The sequence below is a fragment of the Microtus pennsylvanicus genome, chromosome 7 (genome assembly GCF_037038515.1).
Source record: "Microtus pennsylvanicus isolate mMicPen1 chromosome 7, mMicPen1.hap1, whole genome shotgun sequence".
Lineage (NCBI taxonomy): Eukaryota > Metazoa > Chordata > Mammalia > Rodentia > Cricetidae > Microtus > Microtus pennsylvanicus.
The window spans coordinates 121,720,493-121,747,895 of record NC_134585.1 but is presented as its reverse complement, the minus strand read 5'-3'; the positions used below and the strand labels follow the sequence as shown (position 1 = coordinate 121,747,895).

General features: G+C 45.3%; 1 non-coding gene and 1 pseudogene across 1 annotated transcript; both read right to left on the bottom strand.

The window, feature by feature from the left end:
• Positions 1-266: 266 nt before the first annotated feature.
• Positions 267-25,057, bottom strand: LOC142854101 (tubulin epsilon and delta complex protein 2-like; annotated as a pseudogene).
• Positions 10,110-10,219, bottom strand: LOC142855152 (U6 spliceosomal RNA). Its single transcript, XR_012911421.1, has one exon. It is a non-coding gene; the product is annotated as a U6 spliceosomal RNA (small nuclear RNA).
• Positions 25,058-27,403: the final 2,346 nt, after the last annotated feature.

The window sequence follows — 27,403 nt, the reverse complement described above, 5'->3', positions numbered from 1 at the left end:
GTGAGATTATAGGTGTGCCCAAGCCCTTAATTAATAAAATTCTTCAAACCACCAAGAAGAAGCAGGACCATGAAAAGCTCCTCACCAAGCCCCGCTTTGATACAATATAAACACACACACATCCTGACCACCAGCTTTCTCATGGAAGTCACAGCTGACTCTGTGCTTTCAGCTTCCTCCAAACAGGAAAATCCCCCTCAATCCCTGCTCACTTCACTCCAGCTGAGAGGAGGGAGACTCTCCCAGAGAGGAGGCTTCTGCCCAGCCTACATGGTCATCTCCAAGGGCTGTGAGGAAGTGCTCACCTCCAGCCAAGGTGGCCCTCCTGGCTCCTGGGTGTTTATCAAAGGGAGGAGTTCAGCCATAAGAACCTTTTCTAGATTGATCTGCTGGGCTAGCATGGCCACATGAAGCCCTAAGGTAGCGAAGGTCTGCAGCTCCTTGGTGCTAGAGTAGAGAAGGAGCCCAGGGCTGCAGGAAGAGTGACGAGGCCTGGGTGGGCTTCTCCAGGAAGCGTGGTCCTGGCAGCAGTGGTCTGCAGCCCTTCCAGCACCCGCGATCTCAGCAGTGTACGGGCCTTCTCCAGGCTCTGGGCATGAGCCTCCACTTCCGCAGCATCTGGACCCAGCCGGAAGCCATCTGGAGTTTGTCAAGGAACTGATTTTGGTATCTCTGGTGTCATCTGTGGAGTCACTGGCTTGTACAGTGCTGAGCTGGGCCCACAGGCGTGAATTCTGGGAAGCTGTCTTCCTGAGGGTCCCTTTTTCTTTCAGTGTGAAGAGTTCTGGGGCATGAGGAACAGCTGATAGAACCATTTGTTGGTCCTTGAGGACTGGACTAGACCCGGCAGCTTGGGCTCCTGTCTTCTTCCCTCCCTCCCTCCCTCCCTCCCTCCCTCCCTCCCTCCCTCCCTCCCTCTTTCTTTCTTTCTTTCTTTCTTTCTTTCTTTCTTTCTTTCTTTCTTTCTTTCTTTCTTTCTTTCTTTCTTTCTTTCTTTCTTTTTCTTGTCCTGGAACTAGCTCTTGTAGACCAGGCTGGCCTCGAACTCACAGAGATCCGCCTGCCTCTGCCTCCCGAGTGCTGGGATTAAAGGCGTGCGCCACCACCACCCGGCTGGGCTCCTGTTCTCATGTGGGTCCTATCTTCCCTTGACGGAAGTCTGCACTTGGAGCAATCCTTGGCAGGGAGTGTGGCCAGTTGTACGTCCTTGGTGGATCTTGCACCTTATGCACGGCTGCCAGCCTGGCTGGAGGCCTGAGAAGGGGTAGGGGCAGTGGCACCAGAAATGACTGCATTAGTTGCAGAAGTCAGGCTTGGGGTACTGTCTCTTTATCCAGGTTTAGACGGGCCTTTCCTCACCTGTACAGCCTTTTCCAGTGCCTGGGTCAGAAATTCCAGTTCCTTAAGGTCTTCAGCACTCGGTGTGCATACAGGTGTTGGGGCCTCTTTCTTGGTTTCTGGCTCTGGACCTGGGGTCCGGGATGGTTCCCAGACCTGCAGCTGCCGCTCGAAGTGGGAGTCCAGGGCACTCTACACCTGTGTCACTATCCTGCGGGCAGTCGGTGGGTAGACTGTAGTCTGCTTTGCCACTTTGGAGTCCTGCGCCTTCCGAGAAGAAGGCCGCCCACTTCTGGTTAGACTACCCAATCGAACACAGCCCCATTTGTCGTTTGTATATAGAAGGGCTACTGATTTTTTTTAAGTTAATCTTTTTTCTGGCCACTTCCCTGAGTTTATAAGCTGTAGGAGTTCCCTCGCGGAATTTTTAGGGTCATTTATATACCATATGCTAATAATGATACTTTGATTTCTTCCGTTTCAGTTTGTATCCCCTTGATCTCCTTTAGTCTTTCAGCTGTAGCTAAAACTTCAAGTACTATATTGAAAGGATATGGAGAGGACATCCTTGTCTTGTTCTTGATGTTAGTGGAATGGCCGAGTTTCTCTCCATTTAGTTTCATGCTGGCTGTGAACTGTCTCTATTATGTTTAGGTATGTCACTTTTGGGTTGGAAACTTCAGCTCACTCCTGCTTCATCTGGAAAGCCTGACCCTCCTCCCCCCTACTTTCTCTCTTTCCAAACCCCATCCTCAGAGAATGTCTGCACAAAGGAAAGGCACCAAGAAATCCCATTCTGAATTCTTGGTGGCTACTGGCAGCTCCTCCCCTGAAGTTGCCAGCAGCCCAAGTCCCTGCCTAAAGCATTTAGCTTTTGATCAGACTTCATCCCTTGCATACAAGCTATAGAATCACGCTGCTTTAGTTTGGGTGTTCGGCTTCTCCCACCTCTGTCTCTGGGACTGGAGAAGCCACCCAGGAGTTGCTTTGCTCAAATAAACCTGTTGTTACATTTTTCAATTCCGCTTCATCTGCTTTACTGCATTGGCGGACAGAAAACCTATTAGTTGCTTGTATGCTTAATCTCTCCAGGACTTTTATCATGAAGGATAGATTTTGTCAAAGACCTTTTCTGCATCTAACGAGATGATCATGAAGTTTGTTTCTTTCAGTTTGTTTATATGGTGAGTACCATTTACTGATTTTTATATGTTCAACCATCCCAGCATCTCTGGGATGAAACCTAACTTGACCATAGTGGATGACTTTTTTTGATGAGTTCTTGGATGCAATTTGCAAGCATTTATTAAGTATTTTTGCTGGGCAGTGGTGGTGCACACTTTTAATCCCAGCACTTGAAAGGCTGAGTCAGGTAGATCTCTGTGAGTTCAAGGCCAGCCTGGTCTACAAAGCTAGTTCCAGAACAGCCAAGGCTACACAGAGAAACCCCGTCTCAAAAAAAAAAAAAAAAAAAGAAAAGAAAAGAAAGGAAATATCTGCTGAACAAATATTCATGCATAAGTCAGGCTGTGGTGGCACACACCTTTAGTCCCAGCTTTCAGGAGGCAGAGGCAAGTGTTTCTTCATGAGTTTTAGGCCAGTCTGGTCTACAAAGTGAGTTCCAGGATAGCTGGAGCTACACAGAGAAACCCTGTCTTGAAAAACCAATAAGAAAAAATGAGTATTTTTACATATATGTTCATAAAGGAAACTGATTTGTGATTCTTGTTGTTGAGTCTTTATATGTTTCGGAAATCAGGGTATCTGTGGTCTCATAAAATGAACTAGGCAATGTTCTTTCTGTGGAATAATTTGAGCAGTATTGGCCTTTTTTTTTTGCATTGGGAGACTTTTTAACAATTGCTTCTACTTCACTAGAAGTAGAACCTATATTGGTTCTTGGAGATAGATAGACAAACCTTTATCCAAACTAACTAAAAGATGAAGAAAGAATATCCAAATTAACAAATCAGAAGTTAAAAAGGGCATATAATAGCAGACATTGAAGAAATTCAGAGAATCATAAAGTATCTTAGCTAGGTCTATTTAATTGTTTACACTTTGGTAAGTGGTACCTATCAAGAAAGTTGTCCATTTCTTATATTTCCCAGATTGGTGGAGTACAGGTTTCTAAAGCATGTCCTTACGAGGTGGACTGAAGGAATGGAGTGGCACTGTTAGGAGGTGTGGCATTGTAGGGATAGGTGTGGTTTCCCCCGGAAGAAGTGTGTCACTGTGGAGATGGCTTTAAGGCCTCACAGGTGCTCAAGATACCACCCAGAGTCTCAAACCTCTTCCTGTTGCCTGCAGGATGTAGGACTCCCAGCTACTTCTCCAGCACCACATCTGTCTGCATGTTGCCGTGTCCCACCATGATGATAATGGACTGAACCTCTGAACTGTAAGCCAACCCCAGTTAAATGTTTTCCTTTATAAGAGTTGCCATGGTCATGATGTCTCTTCACATCCATCAATAGAAACCGTAACTAAGACACTTTATGATTCTCTGAATTTCTTCAATGTCTGTTATTATATGCCCTTTTAACTTCTGATTTGTTATTTTGGATAGTCTTTCTTCATCTTTTAGTTAGTTTGGATAAAGGTTTGTCTATCTATCTCCAAGAACCAATTCTCTGTTTCATTGACTCTTTGATATTGTTCTCTTTGTTTCTATTTTATTGGTTTCAGCCCACAGTTTAATTATTTCTTGCCATCCACTCCTCTTCTGTGTGCTTGCTTCTTTTTGTTCAAAAACTTTCAGTGCCTAGTATGAGATCTCTCCAGTTTTTTAATGTAGACAGTGCTGTGAACTTTCCTCTTAGCACTGCTTTCATTGTGTCCCATAATCTGAGTATGCAATGTGTTAAATTTCATTGAATTCTAGAAAGTCTTTAATTAATTAATTTATTTTTGTCTTGACCCATTTTTCATTGAGTAGAGAGTTGTTCAGTTTCCATGAATTTATAAGCTTTCTGTTGTTTTTGTTAGATATTAAAATGGCTATAGTAGCTTGCTTCTTAGGTACATTTGCTTGGAATATCTTTTTATAATCCTTTATTCTGAGATAATGTCTATCTTTGATGTTGAGTTGTATTTCTTGTATGTATCAGAAGGATGGGTCCTGTTTTCACATCCATTCTGTTAGTCTGTATCTTTTTATTGGGGATTTGAGACCATTGATTTAGTGAACACAGCTAGCGTTTGTAGTGGCTCCATTAGATCACAGTGCAGTGATGAGTTGTGAACCTTAAAGCTGTGGCAAGGGATTAGGATGAAAAGACCCACGTGTACCCTTTCCAGGCAGAGCAGGAAGCCCTGTGTTCTTAAATGTTTCTGCTGGTTTTAAAATGTTAACCAACCAGAATTGATGACTGGCTTGCTTTTTAGAAAGAAAGGTATTTATTTACAGAAATTTGTTAAATGTCTTTTATATTGACATATGTAATGTTTGAAAGTGTCTAGGCATTATCCTTTCTCCAATTTTAAGTATAGACAGGGGTCTCTACAATTTTCAGTTCGTAAGTAGTATTTTTCTGGGAGATCCTGGGGTTTTCTAAACCGTAAGATAGGTAGATATTCTTAATTAGGTTCCACGTGAAAATACCAAACTCTTTTTCGTTGTTGTTTTGTTTTCCGAGACAAGATTTCTCTGTAACAGAGAAGATATCAGTGACCAATGATTGTTGATTCCTGTTATTATATTGTTGCTGTCGTTGGTGTGTGTGTGAGTGTGTATGACTGTGCTGTGTTCTTCCCTTCATTTGGTTTTGCTGGTGTGAGATGATTTATTTCCTGTATTTTTATGGGTGTGGATAACCTCCTTTGGTTGGAGTTTTCTTTCTAGCACATTCTGTAGGGCTGGTTTTGTAGATAGATGTTGTTTAAATTTGACTTTATCATGGGATGTCTTATTTTTCCATCTATGGTGACTGAAAATTTTTCTGGGTATAGTAGTCTGGGCTGGTATCTGTGGTCTTTTAGAGTCTGCAGCACATCTGTCCAGGCCCTTCTGGCTTTTAGAGTCTCTGTGTAGAAGTCAGGTGTAATTCTAACAGGTTTATATTGTATTTGTTACTTGGTCTTTTTCTACTGCAGCTTTTAATACTCTTTTTTTGTTCTGTATGTTTAGTGTTTTGATTGTTATGTGACAAGGGGAACTTTCTTTTCTGGTCCTATCTATTTGGTGTTCTCTATGCTTGTACTTTTTTTTTTTAATAGGCATCTTCTTTAGGTTAGGAAAATTTTCTTCTATGATTTTGTTGAATATATATTCTGTGCCTTTGATCTGAGAGTTTTCTTCTTCTATCCCTATTATTCTTATGTTTGGTCTTTTCATGGTGTCCCAGATTTTCTGGATTTTTTGTGTCAGGAATTTTTTAGACTTAACATTTTCCTTGACCTATGAATCCATTAGTTCTGTCCTATCATCAATGGCTGAGATTCTCTCATTTTTTTGTTTGTTTGTTTGTTTTTTTTGAGACAGGGTTTCTCTGTAGCTTTGGAGCCTGTCCTGGAACTAGCTCTTGTAGACCAGGCTGGCCTCGAACTCACAGAGATCTGCCTGCCTTTGCCTCCTAAGTGCTGGGATTAAAGGTGTGCGCCACCACCTCATGGCCCATCATCTTTTGTATTCTGTTAGTGAAGCTTGTCTCTGTAGTTTCTTTTTAGATACCTAATTTTTTCCCCCCAAATTCTTTCATTTTGTGTTTTATTGCTTCTATTTCCAGTTTCAGGTCTTGAACAGTTTTATTCATTTTCTTCAACTGTTTTTTCTTGGCTTTCTTTAAGGGATGTATGAATTTCTTCCAATTGCTTGTGTTTTTTTTTTTTGAGGGGTTTATTATTTTCTCCTTAGGAACTTCTATCAGCTTCATAAGGTTGGCTTTAAGATCTTTTTCTTGTACTTCAGCTACGTCGGAATATTCACGGCCTGCTGTGGTAGGCTAGCTGGGCTCTGGTGGAGACATATTGTCCTGGCTGTTATTGATTGTGTTCTTACCCTGGCATCTGGGCATCTAGGTTTGGATAACTATAGGTGTAGGTGCTGATTCCTGGGTTCTGTTCCCTCTCTGGATTTTGAGAATGTGGTGGCTGTCTTTTGTCTGTGTTGCTGGCCTGCTCAGCTGGTGTGTTCACAGGGAAGGGCCTGTGAGTGGTGGAGGCTGGGATGCAGCAATGAGTTGGGGAGCAAGTTATGAAGGGATGGTTTGTGGTATCCACAGGAGCCGTGGACATGGGGGTGGGGGGCTGCAGCTGGTGTTCTGTTGCCTGAGGGACTGGTCTGTTCGGGGAACAGAGAGCCACAGTAGTCCTTTTCCAGTCAAAAGCAAAGGCGAGGCAACACCTGTGCCTCCTCCAGATAGTAACACTGCCTAACTGAATGGCAAAGAACTCGCTTGTACATTTTTTGGCGTCAATCTTACACAGTCCATCCATCTACCATCTACTATCAACCGTGACAACACACAGCATAGGGTTTTTTTATTTGCTTGTTATAGCTTTATGGTTTCTCTATGTATTTCTGACTGGTCCCGAACTCACTATGTGGACCAGGCTGAGCTCGAACTCACAATGATCCAGCTACCTCTACCTCTCAAGTGGTAGTACTGAAGGTGTGTTTACCATTTTTTTTAAATCAACGTCTTCTACTTTTTAGTATACACAGCACAATATATTATTATTAATGCTATGTATATATATTTTTTTCTGATTTTTCAAGCTAGGGTTTCTCTGTGTAGCCTTGGTTGTCCAGGAACTCACTCTGTAGACCAGGTTGGCTTTTTTTTTTTAAAAAATATTTATTTATTTATTTATTTATTTATTTATTTATTATGTATACAATATTCTGTCTGTGTGTATGTCTGCAGGCCAGAGAGGGCACCAGACCTCATTCCAGATGGTTGTAAGCCACCATGTGGTTGCTGGGAATTGAACTCAGGACCTTTGGAAGAGCAGGCAATGCTCTTAACCACTGAGCCATCTCTCCAGCCCCCAACCAGGTTGGCTTTGAACTCACAGAGATCCGCTTGCCTCTGCCTCCCAGGTACTGGGATTCACTGCCCAAACACTTTTTATGTCTATGTGTCTGTTGCCTACATGTGTGTCTGTGTACCATGTGCATGCTGGTGCCCTTAGAGGCTGAAGAGGACATTGGATGCATTGGAACTGGAGTCACAATGGTTGAGCTGCTGTGAGTGCTGGGAAGTAAAATGGGTCCTTTACAAGAGCAACCAGCGCCTGCCCGACGATGGTGGCGCACATTTTAAATCCCAGCACTTGGGAAGCAGAGGCAGGTGGGTCTCTGTGAGTTCGAGGCCAGCCTGGTCTACAGAGCAAGTTCTAGGACAGGCTCTGGGACAAAGCTGCAGAGAAATCTTGTTTTGAAAAACAAACAAAAATGAAACAAAACAAACAAAAATAAAGGGCAGACAGTGCTCTTAACCACTGAGCCTCCTTTCCAGCCCCACATAAGATCTGAGACAATGTTTTATAAGTTTAGTGCTGTACACATGTGCTCTTAGTAGTGGGAAGGTTGATGCAGGAGGATTGTTGCAAGTTCGAGGCTACTATAGAGGTCCTTGAGAGGAGAGATAGAGAGATAGGTAGGTAGGTAGACAGAGAACACTTTTAATTTGTTGCCCAGACTGGTTTTGAACTCCTGGCTTCAAGTGATCCTCCTCCCTCAGTGTCCTAAGTGTCTGGGACTGCAGGTGTGTCCCACCTTGCCATGTATGATGTGCACTGTGGTATGACAGATCTCTAGAACTGTTTCATCTTGCCTGGCTGTGAGCCTGTATCCATTGATCAGCAACCCTGTTTTAGTTTTATTTTTTTGGAGGGGGTGGTTCGAGACAGGGTTTCTCTGTGAAACAGTCCTGGCTGTCCTGGAACTCACTCTGTAGACCTGGCTGGCCTCGAATGCAGAGATCTGCTTGCCTCCGCCTCCTGGGATTAAAGGCGTGCACCACCACCTCCTGCACTACCACCTCCGGCTCTGCATCTTTATCAACACTTCTCCTCCTCTTCCTCCTTCTGTAGTACTGGGATTTGAAGCTACAGTCTCAACTGTGCCAACAGAACCATCACCTCCAGTCTGTGTCCTTTTTTAACCGTATGAGGCAGGTTCTCTGCTCTCCCACCTACCTGGTTCCCTTTCTTCCCTTAGCTCCCTCCTCTGTTTACCTATCACATTTTTTTTTTTTTGGTGTTTTGAGACAGGGTTTCTCTGTAGCTTTGGAGCCTGTCCTGGAATATACGAACATATGAGTAAACAAATAAATAAAGGCCCAGACTGGCATCTTGATGGTGTCCTGTTTCCTGAGACCCCTCCTGCTATATGCACTTCATCTCTGTCTATTGGTCTCTATCTGTTTTGTTCTCTTCCTCTTGAGCTTCTACCAGTAAACATTTCTCTCAAAAATATTTACCTTCTGCTTTGTTTTTGGTTGTGAGCCTAGCCTTTCATTGCTGAGCCATCTCTCCAGGGAGTGAAGAAAAATGTATAGCTCAATAAAAACAATAAACAAAGAAAAAAAAAGAAAACTGACATTGTGTTATTTGCAGAAACTGAAACTCATTGTGTTAAGTGAAATAAACCAGATTTACACACACACACACACACACACACACACACACACACACACACACACTTACCTCCTGTGATCTGTGAATTTGCAAGACAAGAACCCAAAAGCTAATGGTTAGGGGTGTCTTTAGTAGCCCTAATTCTCCAAGCAGATAAAGGCTGCATTGTTCTCAAAGACACCCAATATCCTTAATCATTTCTTTGTTGGAAATATTAAAAAAATCTCTCCTCTACATATTTTCAAGCTAAATTTAATGGTGTGTATAATCCCAGCATTTGGGAGATGGAGACAGGAGGATTGCTATGAGTTTGAGGTCAGCCTGGAGTAATAATGAGACCCTGTTTTAAAAAATGAAAAGAAGATAAAGAAGAAAGGGGAGGGAAGAAAGGGGAGGAGGAGGAGGAAGGGGAGAAGGAGGAGGAAGGGGAGGAGGAGGATGGGGAGGAGGAGGAGGATGGGGAGGAGGAGGAGGATGGGGAGGAGGAGGAGGATGGGGAGGAGGAGGAGGAGGAAGTAGCGGCAGTAGTTGCATGTGGTGACGCCCATTACTCATCCATACTCGCAGAATTCCTCAGGCCAAGGCAGGAAAATTGAGGCAGAGGGACTGCTGTGAGTCTGAGAGACCATCCAGAACTATAGATCAAGAGCAGGTCAGGTGAGGTTACATACAAGACTGTCTCAGAATCAAAGCAATGGTAAGATACAGTGGCGTATTATTTGTGTTTTAATAAATAAAGTTTGCCTGAAGATCAGAGGGCAAAGCAGCCATACTAGTTAGCCATACAGAGCAGGGAGTGGTGGTGCACACTAATCCCAGGACTCAGACAGAGGCAGAGGATCTCTGTGAATTCAAGGCTACACAAGTTTGAATCTGTCTAAAAGAGAAACAGCTCACACCAAATTGACCCCAGAATTTGGTATCACACACCTTTAATCCCAGCCCTAGGGAGGTGGAGACAGGGATGGTATGGCTTTGTGGGAAGAGGAACAGAAAGGGGAAGAGACAGGAACTCGGAGTGAGTGTGGGGTGTGGAGTCTTTGGGGTTCGTGGAGACAAGATCTCTCCTATTTTCGGTCTGAGGTAGAGGTAAGAGCCAATGGCTGGTTGCTTTGCTTTTTTGATCTTCAGGTTGAACCCCAATATCTGTCTCTGGGTTTTTATTATTGGTGCTACAGTAAGACATTAAAAAAGTATTGATTGACCATTCCTGAATTCACATGTCATCCATGTGTAGGGGCCATGCTCACCTTCTCTGTATTATTGCAGTTTTGGTATTCTGCTGCTGAAGCGAGCACAGCCCTAAGACACTTTGCAATGCATACAAGTACTACAGCTTTCTCCAGCAAAAGTGTATTTTGAAGCCACAAAGCAGATCTTCTGCCTGTCCCTGTCCCCATCTTTCCTTACACATCTGACTCCATTTCCCCATGGATGATGGTGCTGAGTGTCTTCCCTTGTGCCTGGGGACCAGTTGTGTGCACCCTCTAGAGAAATGTCTACTCAGATTCTTTTTCTCATTAGAAAAAAAAGTGGTTTGTTGGGGTAGAGATGGCTCAACCATTAAGAGCTCTTGCTGCTCTTGCAGAGGTCCTGGGTTCTGTTCCCAGCACCCACATGGTGACTTGTAACCATCTCTAACTCCAGGTCTGGGGATCTGATGTTTTCTTCTGGCCCCCACAGGCATCAGGAATGTTCACAGTGAACTTACATACATGAAGGCAAAATACTCATATATACACTTAAAGTAGAAATTAATAAACCCTTAAAAGATATATATATATTTTTAAATGGGTTGATCCTGATAACCTGTCTCCAACCAGGAGCCTGGGTTTCTCTAATGGGCTCCCCTTCTGAATCACCAGGACCAGGTGGCCGCCAGAGTCCTCCTGAATTGACAAGAAGAAGCTGTAATTCAGTGTGTCTGTTTGAACACTTCACTCTCCCTGGGCACTGACCCTAGGGCATCACTCTGCTAGCCCATGATCGACATCCAGATGCTCTCACCTCAGCTGCCCAAGTCTTGGGATTACAGGAGTGTGTCACTTCCCACCCCCTGCTAATTTTACTTTTTTCTTTTCAGTATGAATATGCTCTATTTTTTTCACCTAGTTTCATTTCTCTAAGACTTCCAGTATTAAGCTAAACAGAAATGGTCAGAGTAGCTGGGTGGTGGCGCATGCCTTTAATCCTGGCATTCAGGAGGCAGAAGCAGGCGGATCTCTGTGAGTTCAAGGCTAGCCTGGCCTACAGAGTGAGTTTCAGGATTGCCAGGGCTACTACAAAGGGAAACTTTGTCTTGGAAACTAAAAATAAAACCAAACTAAAACAACAACAACAAAAAGGAATGGCGGGGAGATAGCTTTCCTGTCTTGTCCCTAGTCTTAGAGGAAAGTACGGGCTTTCACTGTACTTCAGCAGCTGTGGGCTTTGCATATATGGGCCTATATTATGTGAAAACTCTTTTCTCCTCCTAGTTTTGAGCGTTATGATATGTTTTTTAATCATGAAAAGGTATTGCTTTCATATCGAATGCTTTTTCTGTATCAACTGAGATGATCATGTGGTTTCCGTCCTTTGATCTGCTTATACGGTCCATTTCATTTATTAATTTTTATATATTGAATTCTTGCATTCCAGGGACGAATCTACTTGGTTATGGTTTATAGCTGTCTTGATGTGCTGTGGAATTTAATTTGCTTGGGCTTGTTGATTGTTTTTGCGTTAGTATCCATTAGGGGTTTCAGTCTGTTCCCTTGCAGCGTCTTTATCTGGCTATGGATCAGAGTCGGCGATGGCTTCATACAATGACCCAGAACCTTTCCTTTACTTCAGTTTTTAGAAAGCTTTGGAAAAATATTAGTTGCTTTGTTTGTTCTTGAGGTAGGATCTTTCTTTGCAAGTCTGGCTTGAATTCCTGATCTTCTTGCCTCTACCTCCAAGTGCTGGGTGTCTAGGTGTGTACCACCACCTCTTCTCTTCTCCTCTCCTCTCCTCTCCTCTCCTCTCCTCTCCTCTCCTCTCCTCTCCTCTCCTCTCCTCTCCTCTCCTCTCCTCTTCCTTTCTCTCTCTTTCCCTCCCCTCTCCTCCCTTCTCCTCTCCCTCGTTCCCTTCCCCCCTTTCTCTAATTAGAGTTTCATGTAAGTTAGTTTGGCTTCAAACTTACTAAGTAGCTGAGGATGATCCTGAACCCCCGAGTTTTCTGCCTCCACCTCTAAGTGCATGGATCACAGGTGTGGCAAACATGCCCATAGAAATTTTCTGTTTTGTTATGATTCAGTCTTTATTATGATCTATATGTTCCTAGAAATTTATCTATTTCTTAGAGGATATTCAGTTTTTTAATGTGAGGTCTCAAACCCAGGACAAATGGCTAACTCAAGTGCCTATTAACATATCAAAGCCGATGCTGTCCACCAGGTGCTCCTGTCAGTCATCCTGGCTGGCATGCCTGCTTGCCGCCTACCCTAAACTCCGGCCCAGGGGTGGGCTATCCCTCCCTCAGTTTCTCTGATTTCTATATAATTCAGCCATTTTTGGCTACACCAGCACTTTTTTTTGGCATATAATTATTCAAAGACCTCTCCTATAATCCTTTTAATTTTTGTGGCATCAAGCCCCTCCTCTGCTCCTGTCTTGATGTCTTTTTTTTTTTTGGTTTTTCGAGACAGGGTTTCTCTGTAGCTTTAGAGGTTGTCCTGGAACTAGCTCTTGTAGACCAAGCTGGCCTCGAACTCACAGAGATTCACCTACCTCTGCCTCCCGAGTGCTGGGATTAAAGGCGCGCCACCACCGCCCGGCTTTGATGTCTTTTTTTGACATAGGATCTCATTCCAGCTTAGGCTGGCCTTAAATCCTCAGACTCTTGAGGGTTGGGGGTGTAAGTGTGGGTTACCAGTCCTTTGGAAACCCATAGTTAGAGGGTCTAAGTTCAAATCTAGAGTTACGGGAGGATGCTGAATTTTTGAAGAGGTCAGAAACTTCAGTGGCTGTCTGGGTTTTCCCTTAGGGCTCAAACCAGAGAGGTCCCAGAGGGGCAAATACAGCTAAAATAAGGTCAGGCCACTTGGTAGGACTTAGGGCTCCTTGGAACGTGTGGGGTGAGAAAGGAAAGGGCTGCTAATGCAATCTGAGCAGGCCAGAGGACCAGCAGCGAGCCTTGGAGAGCTGGCTTTCCCAGCCCCTCTGTCCAGAGTTTGACGCTGCCCTACCTCAGTGTCCATACCACCTAGGACTGAAGTTGGCGAACTATGAATTATGTCTGTTGAAGCCATCAGGGACTTGACTTGTCATTCTTTAAAACCTAGAGTATTGTGCGGCATGAGGCAAATACCTAAAAACCTTATGCCAGCCTTAAAAATCAAGTTTATTTGTTTACTTGGATGTGTATGAGTGCTTGGCCTGCCTCTGTATATGTGCACCATACGTGTGCCCAGTGCCGTGGAGGCCAGAAGATGATGTTGGATGCCCTGGAACTGGAGTTACAGATGGCTGTGAGCTAGCACCTGCTGCTGGCAACCTAACCTGGATCCTCTGCAAGACAGCAAGTGAGTGTGCTTAATAGCCGAGCCGTCTCCCTAGCCTCTTACATCAGCTTTTGGTTGCTAGAAAAATCCCCTTCGGAAAACGACAACCCTTTCTGTTGCCCAGCATCAAAACTTTGCTCCGTCTGGTAGCCTCGTGAGGCAGGAATCAGTGCGTACCTTTCACAGTAGGAGACACAGAGCTCAGGACATGATGTGACTTCCCAAGGACGTGCTGCTCATGGTCAAAAGATCTGCCGCTCAGATCCCTTCTTTCACTAACTCTGTGGGTTGAGCAGAGGCCAGGAATAATTGACTATAGTTTGATGCCAATACAGTGGAGAACCAAGCGTGTTCTCTACAGGTGGTTCTCTGCAGGCTGGTGAGAAGGGGTGACCCGAGGTGAGGAGACAGCTCAGTGTCTGCTGCTGGAGCAGGAGGATGGAAATTCCATCCCCAATACCCATGAATATAAGAACAAACAGACAAATTCAAACAGGGACGGTGGTGTGTGCATGTAATCCCAGTGCTGGGGAAGCAGACAGCGGAGTGCCGAGTGCTTGCCGTCTGGGCTGTCCAGCTGATTTGGTGAGATGCAGGTTCAGAGGAGACCTCAAAAAAAAAAAAAAAGGTAAAGAGTGATTGCGGGATTGTGGATGACACCCAGCACCAATCTCTGGTACATGTGCGTGCATACACACAACCAGGGTGTACATACACATATAGATACAAGTCATCTGTGTACAAGCCAAAAGCAAAAAGAATATGGTATCTATTTTGTGCCAGGCTTACGGAGGGTCCCCCAGAAAAGAACATATGGAGGCATTGTCTGTTTTTATGGGACTCACAGCTCCAGTGAAGAAGACAGAAAGGAGACGCGTGATTATACACACACCTGGGGAATTACCCACTGAGGGCGTTCCTAACAAAGTAGTCTGGAGTAGCCTTGATGTGGAGAGTGTCCTTGCAGAAGTGGGGCAGGTGGATGATGTAAGAAGGGACAGATTTGCCAGTGACACACGGGAAGTGGCCTTGAAGATGGGATGGGTCTGTCGGGACAGGGAGGGAAAGACGTTTGGGAGCCAGAATGGTGATGCTGTGTGCCGACAGACAGCTTGGAAGAGGCCTAGATGTTTTCCTTTGGTGGAGAGGAGGGTATGTGAGTATTGGAAATGTAGTTTGGACACATGGTGATGTTCATACACCTGGAGTTCAGAGGGACGGGCTGGATCGGTAGCTTGGGAGTCAGAAATGTTTAGATGGTGTATTAGGGTCTGCGGAGGAGTGGAAGGGACAGAATGGACATTTATCCCGAAGAGGACTTAGTAGATGTCTTCCCTGCTATGGTCTGGGTAGTCTGGCGATGGTTGTCTGTGTGCTGGAGAGGCTTAGAACTCACTAGCTGCTCAGTCACAGGGCCGATGTCTCTGCAGTCCCGTTCCCGTGAGAAGGGCCAGAGGTTGCTGGAGAGCTAATGGTCTTCAGTGCACACCGAAGCCTGCAGGAGCTGCACTGTAGGCTGGAGAGATGGCTCAGTGGTTGAGAGCAGGAACTGCTTGCTCTTCCAGAGGGCCTGACTTCAGTTCCCAATTGCCCATATTGGGTGACTTACAATTGCTTATAATTCTAGCTCCAGGGGCCTCAATGCATCTAGTTTCCTCAGACATGAGCATGTACATGCACTCACCAAAATGCAGACACATACATACACTTACCTTTTTTTAAATAAGCTGGAACAGTGGTGCATGATGACCCATGTCTTTAATTCCACTGCTTGGGAGGCAGAGTAAGGCAGAGTGAGTTCAAGGCCAGTCTCATTTACATAGTAAGCTCTAGAACATCCAGGACTACACCGTAGCCTGTGTCTATCCCCCTTTCTCCCCAAAGAAGCTGGAATCTGAGTCCGTTTTGCTTTTTAAACATTTTATGTGTATGAGTGTTTTACCTACATGTGTGTCTGTGCACTACTGAGTGCAATGTCCTGGGAGGGAAGAGCGTTTGTCGGTCCTTGTCTTAGTTACGGTTTCTATGGCTGTGAAGAGACACCATGGCCGTGGCAACTCCTATAAAAGAAAGCATTTAATTGAGGTGGCATCTTATAATTTCTGAGGTTCAATCCATTATCATCATGGCCTGCAGGCAGACATGGTGCTGGTTACATCTTGATCAGAAGGCAGTAGGAAGTGGACTGAGGCACTGGGCATAGCTTGGGCATATATGAGCCCTTAAAACCTTCCCCATAGTGACACATTTCCTTCAACAAGGCCACACCTACCACTCGCTATGAGTTTATGGTGGCCAATTACATTCAAACTACTACTGCCCTCTTACTCCTGAAGTGAAGTCACAGATAGTGATGAGCCACCATGTGCAGTCTGGGAATCAATCAAACCTAGATCCTCTAGAAGAGCAGTCAATGCTCTTAACCTCTGAGCTATTTTTCCAGACCCAGAAGCTGGGCTCTGATGTCAGGGAAGGGTAACAGTAACAACAGCAGCTACAGAGTAGATGCACTCACCAGTAAGGAGTAAAGGTCAGAAGGCAAAGGCAGCTTCTCCTTTGGACCTCTTTCTATCTGGGTTACTCTGGAAGATGCTGCCTGATCTGCTGAGAACCTTCCCTTCTCAGTCAATCATTCTAGGAATTACCCTCAGCCTCATCCAGAGGCGTGTGTCTTAGTTGACTCCAGATCCAAACAAGGGGACAATCAAGAAGATGGTAACCTAAGTGTTGAACATGGATGGGTTTGTCAAGGGACTAGAACATAGAGCAAGCAGCAAAGAGGGTCTTGTCTAAAGGCGTTTCAAAATGAACATGTGTAAATCCACGTTCTGGAAGGCCCTCCACCTCTGCACCAACTCCCTTCTCCCCACTGCTTGAGCGCCTCTGGCTCCTTTTCCCACCTCGTGTCCCTGGGAGTCTGTCTTTAGGTCTCGCCAGCGAGTCTTCACGTGCTGCAGAGTCAGCCCCTTATTTCCACCATCTGGATCATTATCACTGTCAGAATCATGGTCACTTCTCAGGGAGGCCAGAGGCTACACACTCCCTTTATGGCCACACAGCAACTGGAGTGAGCCTGACCTGTAGACAGTTCACCTTCCAGGTCTCTCTGGCCTGGCCCTTGAATCTGCAGCAACCCCAAGCACAGGGATCACAGGTGTGCCCTCCCACACCCAGACGCAAGTATAGATCATGTCCTTCCTCTACTCAAACCTTAGTGCTTCCCAGTTTCCCTAGGGAGAAGCTGAGGCAGGAGAGAAAGGCAGGGATTGATGGTGACATACGGAGAACAGGCTTAGGGAGGAAGAAAGCTCCCCATCTGCTTTAATGCTGAGAACGGTGGGGACTTCAGACTCCACTGAAGGACCTAACAACCACAGACAATCTGTGTTTTCCAAAAGACATCTGTTCGAAGGCAATAAGTAAGTTGCTTCCATATAGGGCCAGATGATGCGTTCCTCAAGATCCCACCATCAAAGATAGCAATGACAATAACTAGACAAGGCTTACCGAGGGCTAAAGTGATGTATGACCTTCTTGTCCTGGCACTTCTTCCTCTTAGACTTACGTGCTGCTGCCTTCCAATCCACCTTACCACTCTGTACTGAGAAAACCTCTTAACTTTGAACCTCCATACAAATTATACTCCTTAGTTAAAGTCAGAGAGAAAGGAAGTGGTTTCTTAGCAACCTCTAGAGATGTACTCGAGGGCGACCAAGATCCCATAAACACCATCTGCACAGGAACACAGTGGTGACTCACCCCTGAGACGCCCCTACTTGTCTTATCAGGCGCGCTCTGCTCACTTGGAGCACGCGTCCCTATGCCTGGCTATTGAACCCAGGGCCTTCCACACGCTCTCTTCAACTTCAGTTTTACTTGAGGCAGGCTCGAACTCGTGATGCTCCAGCCTCAGCCTCCTTGATAGCTGGGACCTTGATAGCACTTGCAACCATTCTGCTTTGTTTTTTGACACGGCATTTATCAATCTCTAAAATGTTATGTGTTTTGCTTGTTTATTGATTTCTGTATTACAGCACAATTCCCACCGGGGAAGATTTCCTCCTGTCTGTTTGCTGTGTTGTTCCCAGTACCTGGCGTATAGTCAGTGCTTAATATTTGGAGGGTAAATGGATTCCCACATGGAAGTATCTGACTTTTACCACAAATCCATACTTTGTCCTTCATGTTCTTGGATGTCTTACTGTGGACAAAGGCTCCCTTCCTTCCCTCGGTCTTGCGGTTTCTATTGCTGTGATGAAACACGACCAACAAGAGCAGCATGGGGAGGAAAGCTTTATTTCTTTTATTCTTCCACATCCTGGAGGCAGGAGCTGATGCAGAGGCACGGAGGATGCTGCTTATTGGCTTGCTCTCCATGGCTTGCTTAGCCTGCTTTCTTATAGACCCCAGAACTACCAGCCCAGGGGGGCCCTGCCCACAATAAGCTGGGCTTTGCCTCATCAACTATCAATCAAGAAAATGCAACAAGCCAGTCTTGTGGGGATATTTTCTCAGTTGGGGGGGTTCCTCTTCCAACATAACTCTGGTTTGTGTCAAGTTGACATAAACCTAGCCCCCCCCCCAAAGTCCCAGGAGTCTTCCCGGGTTCTCCTTACCCCTTTCTTCTCATGTCCAGCTGATCAACAAAATCTACTGCTTTTATCTCAAAAGTGAAGAGCCCAGAAATATAAACATTGTAAGCCTATGCTCATAATCTGGGGAAACTGAAGCTGGCAGCCACTGTGGACAGAGGGTAACTTTTAACAATTGCTCCCTGCCTTATAGCTGACAGTCACTGCTGACAAAGGTTAACCTTTGACAGCTGCCGCGACGTGACCCTCGCCTTACATTCCTTCAGCTGCTGCCTCTGCGTGACTCCCTGCCTTGTGCTCTTCCCAGCTAAGTAAGGGGAGTGCAGCTGTATCAAGATAGTCACACACACACACACACACACACACACACACACACACACACACACACAATCTATCTATCTATCTATCTATCTATCTATCTATCTATCTATCTATCTATCTATCTATCTATCTATCTATCTATCATCTATCTAATATACTATATATGCTTCATATTAAGTATATATCTTTATTATTTTTTTAAAATATTTATTCATTTATTATGTATACAATATTCTGTCTGTGTGTATGCCTGCAGGCCAGAAGAGGGCACCAGACCTTATTACAGATGGTTGTGAGCCACCATGTGGTTGCTGGGAATTGAACTCAGGACCTTTGGAAGAGCAGGCAATGCTCTTAACCTCTGAGCCATCTCTCCAGCCCCAGTATATATCTTTATATATAAAGCATATATGTAGTATTAATATCTATTATTATATCTTTAATATCTTGTACTAACACCCTATAATCAAAAACTGTAAATCTTAAAATGTAATACGACCCTAGTCTTAAACTCAAGATTGTAAAAATTCCTCTAATTTCCCCAAGCCTAACCTCACTATTGTAAACTGTCTTTTGGCCTACTCCCTTGTGCTTGGTTTTTGCTGTAAGAAGCTCGAAGTCTCCTCCCACTGTCACAGGTCAAAAGCCCGAAGCGCTGTGACCAAGTGAGCTGGAAGTCTTCTTGCCCAGTGGTGTCTGGACGAAAGTTTGCTTCTGGTTGATAGACTTTGGTGGTCTGTTCCTCTTATTTGCTCATCCCTGGGACTCAATGAAAAGTAAATCTCCACCAGGTGTGGTGCTTACAATTCAAGGACTTGGGAGGCGGGGCAAGAGGATTGCTGTGAGTTGAGGCTAGCCTAGGCTACAGATGTCTGCATTTTCCCATCTTGACTGCCCCCAATTCTATCTTAAACCACTATCTCCAGGACACCATCGTCCCAGGAGACGGCTCCTTTGCTGCCAACATTGTGTACTTTGATTTCTTAAGCTTTTCTTTAGGTTTATTTTATGTGTCCTGGTGTTCTGCTTGCACAAATGTCTGTGCACTATATGCATGCCTGGTGCCTTTGGAGAGCAGAGGAGAGAGTCGAATGCTCTGGTACTGGAGTTATAGACGGCTGTGAACCACCACGTGGGTGCTGGAAACTGAGCCCTGGTCCTCTGCAAGAACACTAGGTGCTCATACCCACTAAAACATCTCTTCAGCCTTGCTTCACTCTTGCAGAAGTAGCTGACAGGCTCAATGTGTGGTGCATGCTGTTAACTCAGCACTTGAGAGGCTGAGGCGGGAGGATGAAAAATCAAGGGTCTCACTGTCCTGGAACTCAAATGTAGAATAGGCTGATAACTGAATTTATAGTTATCTGCCAGGTTTTGCCTTTCCAGTATGCTGGGATTAAAAGCATGTGCCACCTTTTCTGCTTCTTTTGTGCAACACTCAGGACTCTGACCACTCCTTTAAGTAACAGCAGCAACAAAAGAAACAAAGGCAGGAACAAAAACAAAATAACAAAAGGAACAAAACAATACAAAAAAACAACCACCAAGAACCCTACTATGGTGGTTTAAATAGGAATGCTCCCCGCTAAGGCTTATAGATTTGAATTACTTGGTCACCAGGGAGGGACCCTATTAGGAGGCACAGCCTTGTTGGAGGAAGCTTGTCAGTTTGGAGGAGGTGGGGTTATGTCACCCTGCTCCTTGCTTTGAGGATAGTGGACTAAATCTCTGAAATACCATAAGCCAGATCCAATTAAATGCTTTCCTTTATAAGAGTTGCCACGGTCGTGGTGTCTCTGCACAGCAATAGAAGGCTAAGACAAGTTGGTAGCCGTGACAGACCCGGCCATGCTTCTTGTTGCTGGAATGCGAACATTGGTACTTGGGGTTAGGGAGGCAGCTGAATACTTTACCTGAGGTTTAATGTGCCATCCCAGTAGAAACATGGGAGACGGTGGTGCTGAGAGCAGTGTAGGTTAGGATGGCCCAGCTCTAGGGGGTCAGAGGGGAGAATATTGTTAAGTGGCCTAGAGATTATTTTCACGTTATTTTGATGAAGAATGTGACTGTCTTTTGCCCTAGTCTGAAAAGTCTGCCCGAGGCAGAATTGAAGGATTTTGGATGAATGGTGTTGGCAGAGATTTCAAAGCAGTCTAGTATTGATTGGGTCGCGGGGCCAGTTTTTGTAATGAAAAGGAGCAAGCTGAGCAAGAAGAAAATACAAAGTGTACAGTTTGAGGAGAAAAGAGACGCCCAGAAGTGTAATGGAGCTGAGTCCAGTGCACAGAGATAAAACGTTTAAAGAAAAGCCTGACACTAAAGGGAAAAGGGGACTGGTGGGCTCAGAGCAGGACCTGTGAAAAGGAAGTGAAGAAAAGCTCCAGGAGCCGGGTGGTGGTGACATACGTCTTTAATCTCCGCACTTAGGAGGCAGTGGCAGGCAGATGTCTGAGTTCGAGGCCAGTCTGGTCTACGGAGCAAGTTCCAGGACAGTCAGAGCTACACAGAGAAATCTTGTCTGGAAAAACCAAAACCAAAACCAAAACCAAACCGAGCCAAAACGAAAAATAGCTTAGGGCTGGGTGTGGTGGCACACACCTTTATTTATTTTATTTATAACAATTTAATAAATCTTTCACATCATACGTCCTGATCCTACCCATCTCCTGTCTCCTTGCATCCACCCTTTGCTTCTGCAACCTTGCCCCAATATAAAACAAAATAATATTTAATGAAAAAAAGAGGAAGGAAGGGAAAATCTTGTCATAGAAGCTGTGTGTGACCCAGTGAGTCACACAGTAAACCCCTTTATCCATATATCTTTACATGCAGATGTTCACTGAAAGGAATCATTCATAGGTTTTGTTCAAAAATCCCTGTTCTCCACTACACTGTCAACACTAGGCCCTCACTGGGACTCTTCTTGGACATCCCGTTGCTGCCCTGGGAAATGGAGATCCTGTAACCCTGGGTCCACAGGACCCCCCCACCCCTGCCCAGTGCTCCAGCAGATCACTGATGGGGCGTATGTTGGGGTGGGCCAACACTTAATCCTGGTTCTTGGCTTGGGTAGTTGCATGGATGGTAAGCTGGCCAGCTCTCTCCTGTCTTCCCCACCAGGGTGAGTTCTGGTGACACTCAGCTTGGGTTGAGTACTTGGGAGGCAGAGGTAGGAGAATCTCTGAGTTCATGGCCAGCCTGGTTTATAGAGTGAGTTCCAGGACACCTAAGCTTAGGCAGTGAGGATTCATTGGAAACAGAAAGCTAGTGAAAACGTAATTGAGTGAGGGCGCCATGTTCTAGCTCCAGCAAACAGAAGAATTTGACAACTTCGGCCACATCGTTCCGGCTCTGGAGTCAAGGGTACAAGAAAGGGGTTGTGGAATCTCGCTCTGTGGGGGTAAGGAAAGCTGCTGAGGCCAGGTGTGTGGCTGGGGTGCTCTGTGGGGGTAAGGAAAGCTGCTGAGGCCAGGTGTGTGGCTGGGGTGTCCCTGCAAGGAGGCCCAGAGAGTCCTTTGCATGAAGGTAAAACCTGGATTGCCTTGGAGACCCCAAGATTTTGGAGATCCATAGCCATGGGATACCTGCCCAGGAGAGCTGCTAACAGGGAGTGGAACCAGCCCAAGAGAGAGAAGTGGGTTGCAGTCACCAAAGCTGAAAGGGGCTGGAGAGCTGAAGAGCGTTTTGACATCAGACATGGAGATACAGAGTGTGGGGTTTACCCACGTGGTTTTTGGTCTGGCTTTGGTCCGGTGTTATGCCCCCTTGGTTCTCCTTTGGAATGGTACTATGTATTCTGTGCCATGTTATGTTGGAAGTATGTGATCTGCTTTTTAATTTTGATTTTACAGGGGGTTCCAGCTAAGAGATTGCCATGCGTCTCAGAAGAGGCTTAGAACTTTGAAACCGTGTTGAGACTTACAGACCATGGGGACCTTTGAAGTTGGACTGAGTGTGTTTTCGGTAGGGAGACTCCTGCAGAGCTGCAGCTGGTTTGATTCCCAAGTGTGTTAGCACCTAGCTTTGATCTACCTTTTGTGTCTGCTACCTTTTAGGTCTAGCACCTTTTGCAAACCCTCTATGTCTTCTTTCTACAGGCCCGCGTGAACTCATATCCCATACAACATTCATGCATTCTGGTATGGCTACAAGCCTCTGGGGGCCAGGAAGTGGAATGTGGTGGTTCGAATAAGAATATCCCCCATAGGCTCATAGATTGGAATTCTTGGTCACCAGGGAGTGGCACTATTAGGAGAGAGATCCTTGTTGGGTGGGTGTTACTGGGGGTGTTACAGGTTTCTTCCTGCTGCCTGCTGCTCAGGGTGTAGAACTTTTGGCTCCTTCTCCAGCACCATATCTGTCCGACCATGTCCGACTGATGCTTCCTGTCTCGAGGATAATGGACTAAACCTCTGAACTGTAAACCAGTTCCAACTAAATGCCTCCTTTATAAGAATTGCTGTGGTCACGGTATCTTTTCAAAGCAGTAGAACACTGACTAAGACACCTAACTCACTGTCCCAGCCCCCAGAAACAAACATCATTTGAGTTTTCTCTCTGAGCAGACAGTTGGCTCTCCACAACAGACAGCTCCATATCCTCAGATTCAACAAACTGTTGGTTGAAATGTTAAGCATTTTTTTCTCTATTGAATATCAAATTTCCTTATTATTATTCCCCAAATATACTGCATAATGGCTATTCATGTAGAATTTATATGTACCAAGTATTATAAAGACTCTAGTGTTAACCTACAGCATCTGTGAACATGTATGTGGGTTTTAGGCAAACACTACCTCATTTCACATAAAGGACTAGACGACTGTGGGTTTTGGTATTCGCCAAGGCCTAAGAATCCGAGGGTACCGAGAGAATGCCAAGAGTCCAGTTAAATATGCTCTGAGATGCATCTACACAGCAGAAAGCACAAACATGCGAGTGTGGTCCACACTATTCATTATTAAACATTCCATTTAAATATTACCTGTACTTTACCCAGAGAAAAGTGAACAAATATCTGAACTTCAGAGATCAAGAAACATTAGTTTCTCAAAAATCCAGCAGAGAGAACAACTCTTCAGCGGCAGGTACCTATGGACTCATTTAGGAAGCTGGGAAAATAGTGAATTTACTTTCACTCCTGCACATCCTGATGACTGTGCTCCTTACGTCAGAACGCTGGTGCACACACTGGTTGCATCCTGTTTGCCATGGTGATATGCATGCATGCTGAGCTTCGGTTTTCTGAATTCGGGGTTCACAAGCAGACCTCTTAGCTTGGCCTCTTCATCCCCGCACCCTTTATTTGGTTCATTATTTGGTGGGTTGGATTTCAAAGGCTCTTGGCTCATGTGGTTCAGCGTTCTTTCAGCTTGAGGCCGTTGCTGCTTGGCAGGGAATACAGCTCTTGCTCACTCATTCTTCTCTTGGCCTGGGACACACTGCTGCACTGTCTGCGGCCCTCGGGCGGCTCCTGGGAAACGCTCCTTCAACCCCATTTCCTTTCCCGTAAGCAGCTGTCTTTCTTTCTACTGATCCTCTCTCTCTTCTTAAATTCTCCCCCGTTTTTCTACTATTTTAGTGAGTGAATATTTTAGTTGTATCGAAAAGTAAAAAAATATATGATATTCAAATAAGTTTTGTTGAATTTGAATGCTTTTCTGTGTTTACTTCAAATCTCATAGTAGATACCTAAATAGCTAAAGCTCACAGGTCCAGCTGAAAGCTTTTGTGTGTACAACCACGTACTGTAGTCACGCTCCCCGCATTTGTGACCATCGTCCTGAATTAGAATCTATGCTTGTTTCCACTATTGAAAAAGATTATTGTAATTCAGGGGTTAGAACTCAGGCCCTTGAACATATAAGGCAGCTTTATGTCTAAAAAGATGACTGGATCACACACATATGTATTCCGAAGCAGCATATTATTTTACATTGCATTTCTTTGTACTTTCCACAAATGGTCTATCACTAAACCAGTGTGGTGGTGCATGCTGGCAACTCCAGCACTTGAGAGGTGGAGACGGGGGTCAGAAGTTCAAGGCCATCCTTAGCTATCAGTGAGTTCAAGTCTGGGGTGTAGAGTGCTACAAAACAAACACTCTTTCAGTCTCAAAATTTTACACCATCTCAATGTACTCCCGTGTGGTAGGACTACCCTGTCCCACGGCTCCTGGGAAGCAAGAAAGCAAGGGTTGGCAGGAGCTAACTCACAGGGGGCCTTAGAGTCGATACTTGGACTATTTATGTATGTATGTATGTATGTATGTATGTATGTATGTATGTATGTATGTATTTATTTATTTTTCTGGCTTTTTTGAGACAAGCTTTCTCTGTAGCTTTGGAGCCTATCCTGGAACTCACTTTGTAGACCAGGCTGGTCTCGAACTCACAGAGATCTGCCTGCCTCTGCCTCCCGAGTGCTGGGCTTAAAGGCATGCGCCACCACCGCCCGGCAGCACTATTATTTTTTGTTAATATCATTGAATCACGAGAGCTCATTTTCTACGTACTTCTCTTGAGCTCAATTAGACAAATGCATTTACAAGTCTGTCCCGTCTTAGGTCCTCTCAGGGTGTAGTGTTTACCCACTTCCGGTCACACTCCCAATCTGTTTGCTCTCACAGAGGCATGGACCACCAAACTGCAGCGGTGAGAAGCCCTGCTGCAGGAAGTGTGACTTTAGCTTCCACATGCCTTGTAATTCCCTGTGGCTCAGTGCTGACAAGAGGAAAACTCTGTTAGTGCCAAGGTGTTGCGTAAGACCAAGGCTAGATGCTTTCTGGGGTTTCTCAGCTGGAGTTACTCAACTCAGCAGTTTCCATGTGTCCCCCGCAGCCTTTGGAGCGGGGGAATGGGCTTCTCACGAACCTCAGGCTTTGCCCTCCTTGGCCTCTCTCCTGCATACTTATGTAGCCTGCATTTGAGTGCTCCAGCTCACCCAGACAAGCTGACGCGCAGTGAGCCCTCTTCAGGGCTCCTTTGTAGGATCTTTGCTGTTTTAGAGTTTGATCTGACTTTATGTTCTTCAGTTTGAATATAATGAGTCTAGCTGGGTATTGGTGGCACAGGCCTTTAATCCCAGCACTCTAGAGGAAGAGGCAGGTGGATCTCTGTGAGTTCGAGGCCAGCCAGATCTACAGAGTAAGTTCCAGGAGAGCTGGGGCTACACAGAGAAACCCTGTCTTGGAAAACAAAACAAAACAGACAAATGAATTCAGTCTGGACAGGCATCGTATCCCATGCCAATCTTCTCAGCAACTGAAAGGCAGAGGCAGAAGAACAGGAGCTCAGAGTCATTTTTTTTTGCACAGAAAGTTCAAAGCCAGCCTGAGCACCATGAGAATCCCATCTTGAAGAGAAATAATCAACCTTTTTATAAATTCCTTCTGTGTTCTCTGTGTATAGCCCCTTAGGTTCTTCCCTGTTGTGCTCTTTTTTGTTTGTTTGTTTGTTTTTTGAGGGAGGGTTTCTCCGTGTAGCCCTGGCTATCCAAGAGCATACTTTGTGGACCAGGCTGACCTCGAACTCACTGAGATCCGCCTGCCTCTGCCTCCCGAGTGCTGGGATTAAAGGCGTGCGCCACCACCGCCTGGCCCCAGTTGTGTTCTTTATGCTAACTGTAATTTTATTTTATTTTCTCCGAGCAGTCTTCCCTGGGGAGTACCCACAACACTAGTGTGCATATGTTCATGTGTGTTCATGCATGTGGAGAGCGGAGGACAGTGTGCAGTTTCCCAGGACAGAACTCGGGTCCTCAGGCCTGCGGCATCTCCCCTCTCCTCACTTCACTCTCTCTAGTGATGTCACCAATCTCTCCTTTATCTTTAGAGGATAAATTTCCTGGTTCATCTGTGTCTGTAATAATGCTCCTCATAATTTATAACAGCCTTTGAACATACTTCAGTACCATCGCTGCACCTCTCAGGCTCCCTGATTTGGCCGGTGAACTTAGGAGTCAAGACCCGGCATTACCAGCTACTACATACGGTAATGTATGACCAAAGGCACCAAGAACCAGTGTCCTGCCTGTTTCCTGCCACTTTGCTGGGTGACATTCTAGTGACTGGGAAAATTGAAAAGATGTTTTCACCTCCATAATAAAAACACAAAGGACCGGACACAAGTCTTCCCAGGAGAAGAGGCTGAGGACAGAGGAGCGGACTGGTCCGGCAGCCGAGCATCCTTCCTGCGAATCTTCAGAGCGGGAGGGTGACTCTGAGGCATGCATCTCTCCCTGCTGCTTCTGAAATAGAAAATTCCAGGATACCCCCAAGTGCTCCGATTACAGCCCTGTGCCATCATGCCTTGTTCCTTCCAGTGTTTATCTTTTCCTTTTTAATGTGTATGAGTGAAGGTCTGTGTGCCATGTGCATGCCTGCTGCCTCTGGAGGGCGGAAAAGGGTATCAGATCCCATCGCTGGCACCGGAATTACAGTCAGTCATCAGCTGCCACGTGGGTGTTGGGAGCCGAACCGAGGGTTCTTTACAGGAGCAGCAAGGGCTCTTAGCCACTGGTCAATCTCTCTCCACCCCATCCCCCACTTTATCTTCATTGGGTAGATTTATGTGGCTGGTTGATCTCTCTAGTGGTTATGAGTCTTCAGTGCTGGCCAGGGAGACGTGTTTTCTCTGTAGATATGCTGATTTTAGATAATTAAAAACAAAACAAAAGCCCTGAATCTCAGCTTTAGGGAAAAACTGGTTAGTCTGGCTTAAAGCGCCAAGGGCACTACCAATTTGGCAGCGCTCAACACAATTGACTTTAGTATTTAAGATGTTTAAGATTGGGTCTCAGGCAGCTGGGACTGGCCTCAAACTTTCTATGTAGTTGAGGCTGAATTTGAACTCTTGATCCTTCTGCCTTCACCTCCCAAGTACTGGGTTCAGGGATTATGTGTGCACGTAACTATACTAAATTCAAAATTCCCATATTCTTTCTGTCTGTCTCTGTCTCTCCATTTCTCTCCGTCCCTCTCTGTCTCTTTCTATCTCTCCCAGTTAAACCCAGAGCATGCGAGGTAAGCACCCTATCAATGAG